The sequence below is a fragment of the Montipora foliosa genome, chromosome 5 (genome assembly GCF_036669935.1).
Source record: "Montipora foliosa isolate CH-2021 chromosome 5, ASM3666993v2, whole genome shotgun sequence".
In the NCBI taxonomy this organism is placed as follows: domain Eukaryota; kingdom Metazoa; phylum Cnidaria; class Anthozoa; order Scleractinia; family Acroporidae; genus Montipora; species Montipora foliosa.
In genome coordinates, this window is record NC_090873.1 from 42,015,289 (window position 1) to 42,022,414 (window position 7,126).

Sequence of the window (7,126 nt, forward strand, 5' to 3'; positions counted from 1 at the left end):
TCGCAAATACACTTGGCGTCGGAAAAGCCGGAAATTTCATGCCGTTTAGACGTTTTTCTTGTAAGCCACAGTCTGATGTGCAAAGTGAAGGACGCAAATATCACAGTCGGTTTCAAATCTGATCACTCATTAATAGACCTGCGCGTCGCCTTTCATTCCAACTCTAGAGGCCAGGGTTTTTGGAAACTCAATACTTCTTTCTTATCTGAATTGGACTATGTTAATCAAATCCGAACTGTCATCAAGGAAAGACACGAAGAATATCGAAATGATGATGCTGTTAACGATGCTTTGCTGTGGGAGGTCTTAAAATAAGAGAACAAGCATTGAAATGTGCGGTGGCCAAAAAAGCAAAATTGTCGCGGCGCGAGGAAGAACTGGAGAAGAAAGTTTACTCTTTGCAAAACCAAATTGACGGAGCCTTTATGCAGCCAACCGACAAGGCAGAAGCTTTTGGCGCCCTTGAGGCTAAGATGAGAGAATTGGAAAAGATTAGTGAATATCGGACAAAAGGTTCAATTTTAAGGGCTTTTTAAATTTAGAAAAACATTATATGCAGGGTGCTATCACTCAAGTGAAGGTAGATAGCAACAAGTTGATTAAACCGGATCGTGAAATCTTAAACCACTGTGAAGCTTTTTATCACAGCCTTTATACTTTCAAAATCGTCCCCCCTAGCGAATAGTGCGATGTTTTTTTGCGATACCCCAGTGGAAAAGAGACTAAATGAGGTGGAACAAAACAGTTGTGAAGGCCCTCTGTCAAATAATGAATGCCTGGATGCACTTAAAGATATGTATGGACTGCAATAAGACACCGGGCTCCGATGGACTGCCAGCCGAATTCTATAAAGTTTTTTGGAACGACATCGCCGACTATTTTCTTAAGTCAATCAATTATGCCTATCACACAGGACACCTGTCGGTTTCTCAAAGGCGAGAGATCATCAAACTTATTCCGAAAAAGGACACCGAACCCTATTTCGTTAAAAACTGTCGTCCAATATCTCTTTTGAACTGTGATTACTAAGGTTATCGCAAACCGCCTCAAATTAGTTCTATAGATAGTGATCAAACTGGTTTCTTAAATGGAAGATTTATAAGAGAGAATATTCGACTGATTGATAGTGTCATCAACTTTACTGCTGCTGAAAATGTTCCTCGGCTCCTACTTTTCCTCGATTTTGAAAAAGCCTTCGATACCGTTGAATGGTCTTTCATACAAAAAGCCCTTCGGCATTATAACTTTGGACCATCAACAGTCTACTGGATCAAGCTTTTCTATTATGATATAGAAAGCTGCATTTTGAACAACGGCTGGTCTAGTGACTTCTTTGGATTTGAATGAGGGGTTAGACAAGGCTGCCTACATTCCCCATACCTGTTCATTCTCTGTGTTGAGGTTCTTTCGGATGATTTGAGAAGAAATGGTAACATTAGGGGCATTACACTCAATGGACAGGAAATAAAAATGAGTCAATACGCAAATGACACAACCCTTATTCTTGATGGGTCTAGGATGTCCTTCACAAACGCTGCCCAGGCCTTAGAACGTTTTAGTGAATGCTCTGGCCTTCGCCTAAATCATAAAAAACGGAAGTGCTCTGGATTGGTGCAAATAAGGATTGTGAGGAAAAATTTTGCCCTGACAAAAATTTTAGGTGGATAAGAGATAAAGTTAAAACGCTAGGTCTTTGGCTTTCTACTGACCCTGCGATAACAATGAAAGCCAACTATGAGGAAAAATTAGCAGACCTCAGGGTAACCCTGAGCTGTTGGAAATTTCGTCGTTTAACCTTGCTTGGAAAAATTACTGTGTTAAAAAGTCTGATTAACTCTAAACTTACTTACATACTGTCACCTTTACCAACAAACCATTGCGCCATCGACGAAATAAACAGTTTGCTGTTCAACTTTCTATGGGATGGCAAAGGAGACAAAATTAAGCGCGATGTAATGATCAGTGATTACGAACATGGCGGACTAAAGATGACCGACGTTAGACTCTTCACCAAGGCACTAAAAGCAAGCTGGGTAAAGAAGTACCTTTATTCAGAAAACCTTGCTAAATGGGAATTATTTGTGGATTCGCAACTTCAGATTTTCGGTGGTGATTTGTTCTTTAAAGCTAATCTGCACAAAAAAGACTTTTCAGGCTATCGGACCCTTTCTTGCAAGAGATAATACAGGTATGGTCGGAAATCTGCTATGTGGGTAGCATTTCTTCCAACAAACACCTCCTTTCACAGAGCCTTTGGCTTAACTCTCTCATTCGTGTCGGGAATAAACCAATATATTACAAAACTTTGTACTTTCAGGGAATACTCAAAGTTAGTGATCTAATGGAAAATGGTACCAGGTTTTTATCTTTTACAGAATTTAAACGCCGTTACAATATCAAGCCAAGTTTTCTCTCTTTCTATGGCCTAATATCAGCGACTTCCTTCATGATAATGATGATGATAGCATTAGCGTTTTTTTGCAAAACTTTCTGAAGGCAAATAAACCAAATAGATTTATTTATAAAACGCTTGTAGAAAGAAAAAGGAAGAATCCCATAAACAGCCAGAAGAAATGGTGCGCTGACTGCTCGATTGAAGAGAACGACTCGATTGATTGGGCAGCTGTTTACTAGTCACCTTTTCAGTGTACTAAAATAACCAAATTACGCATTTTCCAATTTAAGCTGTTGCACAGGAGATTGGCGACCAATGACTTTCTTCAGCGAATCAACTTGACGAACACTAATTTGCGTGGCTTTTGCCAATGCGAAGTTGAGACACTGGTTCACCTTTTCTGGAGCTGCACCATGATATCCTGTTTTTGGCAGAGTTTTAAGGAATGGTTGCTGAAATTTGAACTCCGCAATGCTCACCCGAATTAACGCCATCCTTGGTAATAGGTAATAGGTAGAAGCCTCACCTATTTAATCATAAACATCATCCGATTTTATTTTTGATTGCAAGAATGTACATCTGGACTTGCAAAGCGTGCGCTTCTCTCTTCCAAGGATAGAAGATTTCCCCATTTTCCACTCACATTATAACCTCTAAACGAAACTCTTTGTTTTATTGCTTGGTGCGGGCTGGAGCCGTGGATGTGGTATCTATAAATCGTATGAGTGTGTGGATGTGTGCGTATGAGTGTGTCAAATGGGCGTGTGTGAGTTTTTTTAAGTATATGTATATAACATGAGTGTTTTTCTTGATTTATGTACTTACTTTTGTAAATTGATGTATGTAATTTTTAATTAAAAAACAGAACAAAACAAATTCTTCTTCCTGAAAAGTAAACACAAGCTGACCTCTATATATAGTTTTTACTTTCCAGATCAATATCAAAATATGTCACAAGCAAGCTTGCTCAGTTCCACAAACTCAGTTTTATTATCGGTGAGAAAATGATATGAACAACGAAAAGATAAAGGCTTTTACAGATTGTAATAGCGATCAATATTCAAATGTTTGCCTGTGTTGAGTGTTTTCAGCTCGGACGGAAGAGACGCATAACATTATTTGAACAAGAATCATCGATCCGACGGTGAATTCGCTGTTCGTGATTCCTTGCAATGTACGTAGTCCAAGAAATTAATTATCCACTTTCTAGAAATGATAATACACTGATTCTGATCATTTTAGCCGTTAAACGCCCTCTGGTTTTCGATGAATCACAATTGAATAATTGGAGTACTCCTCGCTGCTACTCCAAGAGAAGATGTTGTTCAACAACGATCTCTTTTCCCACTCGATAACACGTTGCAAAGAACAAGTCATACATAAATTATGATAGAAAATGAAACTGTAATAAACATAGCTTATTTTTCTTTGGAAAACAGAATTATATAACCCATTTGATGTCCGATGGAAACAGATTACTTTGACAGTCACAGAATTCGCCATTTTCATTTATATTGAAAATGGCGACTGAAGTCTTGTGGGCGCGCAGTGTAAGGTGGGTGACTAGGGTCCTTTAAAGGAATTCGCCCACGCATCTTATGAAGGAAAGAAATCCATCGAAATACAGTGCCGTAGCTGGGCAATATTTTTTGGGGGCCCAACTTGGCCGAGTGAGCACCGAAATAGCGACCAGAAAGTGTAGGCGCTGGAACCCTCCGGCCAGCCCCATTCCCTCTCGTGATTCCCGAAATGAGTGGTCTGAATAGTTATTGTAATTTGGAACGGTAGCAGTAGTTAACAGCAACGTCGGCAAAGCAGCATTAATAAGACCTTGTCACAGTGCATGTTCATAAAGATGGTTGCAGCTTTAGCCAAATAAGTCAGTGTAAACACCAATCCGTTTACGACAGCCATCCTCAAACGATTTTCTAAAATGTGCTCAACCGTGAAAGAGGCTGCTAATACCCTATAAAAAATTGAACAACTACGTCGACAAGATTACTGCTCTACATCTACTTGAAAACAATTGACAGAGGTAATACCTCCGGTAGCTAAACGAAATCGTACTCATTCAGCAACAGTTTGCAGTTCACACTCTACAGATACCGGCCGTAATTCAGTATCCAACATGCCCGGTGTTTGGGGATCAATGTATCACGTGCAGGATAGAGGTCTTTTCTCAGCTGATCTGCTTGAGTTGCTTGAGACGACTTTTGGGGCAGGTTGTTCGCTGTAAACCTCCCAAACAATTGTTTTCAGCTCTCGTATTGCCCCACAAACTCGTTGGCAGCATTGACAAGGTTTATCTTGTCAGTCCTGTCCCTGTGGACATGAAGGGCCATCAGGTGATTAAGCTTTGCATCACTGGTTGTTGAACGCAAGTTAAGTCTTAAAACGTTTCAAAGAAGAAAAGGACCTTTCACTTACGGTATTTGTTGCTGGCATTACTAACAGTAACTTGCCCAGCGTATGAAAAGCGAGAAGTTTTACGATACCAATAACACATATTTATAAAATTAATTTATATGAACTCTTATATTAAGAGCCAATTTCTATAGATATCGAGAATGCGTGGTCACTCGTCAAATTTCGAAATTCTTTTTATTTTGCCTAAATAACACCTATTGTGAGTTATTTTCGAAAATAGCATCCAAAGATCTCGGAGCACTTAATTTTTTCTGAAATCGTTCCGAAAACGCCATTTTAGCGCCCTGTCACTTCCGAAAATAGAGTAAAATGGTGCATTTTGTTGTCGCTCGTGTACATAAACGCGATCACGGCTTTTAATGCGATTTGGGCATATCGTAACACATTTCTTGGTCTTTCCAAAGCATTAAAGCACAGATTGGTGACAATGCGTGACGTGGTGAGAGCACAATTCTGGGCTCCGTTAAAAATCCTCATTTTTGCTTTATTAATTTACCAAAACATTAGTTATGATGCTGATAAGTCAATATCTATCGCTTCCTCATCACATTGGGGCATTATTAATTCGGATTCAGTTCAGAAGCTTGGGACTGAGGCCTTTTTAACATTCTTTGGCCTTCGTAAGCGAGCCGCCATCTTGGATCGTAAGTTGATTGTTATTCTCCTCTTACTCTGTGGTGACATTAGCCCTAATCCCGGCCCAAATTGGAAATTTCCTTGTGGAGTTTGTCACAAACCGGTAAAATGTAATCAGAGGGGCATTCAGTGCGATGTATGTGACTCGTGGTGTCATTCTAGATGTCTGGAAATGAACAACGAGGAATACGAAAGATTGGCGAACTCATCTTGTTCTTGGCTTTGTCCTGACTGCGATTCACCGAACTTCTCAAGTAATTTATTGGATTTCTTTTCAAGTCCATTGAAATTAACGAACTCCTTTGAACCACTACAGGACTGTTTTTCTCCTGTTTCTTCTCAATCAGCCCGACGTTCTCTTCCAGCACAGCATTCCGTTACTCGTCGTAACCAATATTATGGAGGAATCTCAGTAAATTTCGTGTGCTATCAATAAATGCTTAAAAAGTCTCTCTAAACGTTTAGAATTCCAAACCATTGTTGATCAGTACAAGCCAGCCATTATAAATGTGAATGAAACTCACCTAGACGACTCAGTCGACAGAGGACAGAGACCATAACGGTGGAGGTGTATTATCAGCCTTTTCTAATGACTTGATAGTCACTTGTGAGCAACAACTTGTTAACAACTATGAAGGCATTTGGTCAAAAATTAACATTGCTGGCAGAAAACCCTTGTTTGTTGGATCAATATACAGACCACCTAGCTCTGATGTTGAACCTCTTGAGGCTCTTGATCATGCACTATGTCATCTTACTCAAAAATCATTTCCAAATATATTGCTTACGGGTGATTTCAACTTACCAAGCATTTCATGGTCAGATGATAATTACACCATTCAGTCAAATCCAACATATGGTACTGAGATCAACAATAAATTATTGGATATTGTCAACGATCACTCCTTGTCTCAACATGTTCATGAACCAACAAGAGGTAATAATATTCTAGATCTTGTTTTCACCACTAAACCTGATATGGTAACCAATGTTAACATTGAAAGTGCACTGAGTGACCATAACCTGGTTGTTTTCGATGTAGACCTGAAGCCGACAATGATCACATTCCGCAAAAGAAACTTAGCTGTAGGTGGAATCTAACTTGGTTAAACAATTCTATCAAACGCATGATAAGGAAGAAGTGGAAACATGAGTGCTGTAAGGAATGACCTACAGAAATATTTCGACAACTATCTTTCTATGGTGGCCCCCTCTAAATCTGTTGACGAAAATTATCAGTTTTTCAAAGAAACAATCACTACAGTCATTAATGATTACATTCCGCAAAAGAAACTTAGCTGTAGGTGGAATCTACCTTGGTTAAACAATTCTATCAAACGCATGATAAGGAAGAAACAAAGATTGTATAATAAAGCCAAAAGGATCGGAAATGCAACTGATTGGAGGAACTTCAAAATCATTAGGAAACAAATAAAGAGTCAGCTCACTACTGCTCATGATGAATATGTTGCTGACCTGCTTTCTTTTTCTAAAGATTACAGCACCAACAAACCAGTCCCAACTAAACGTTTCTGGTCTTACATCAAATCTAAGAAGTCAAATGATGTTGGCATTGGTCCTCTTAAAGAAAATGGAGTTGAGATAACTGACAGTATTGGTAAAACCAACTTATTGAGTCAACAATTTCAATCTGTATTTATACATGAG

At 39.2% G+C, this 7,126-nt stretch overlaps 1 pseudogene; it reads left to right on the forward strand.

Moving 5' to 3' along the window:
• The first annotated feature begins 4,523 nt into the window (after nucleotides 1-4,523).
• Nucleotides 4,524-6,570, forward strand: LOC138002759 (uncharacterized; annotated as a pseudogene).
• The last annotated feature ends 556 nt before the right edge of the window (nucleotides 6,571-7,126 follow it).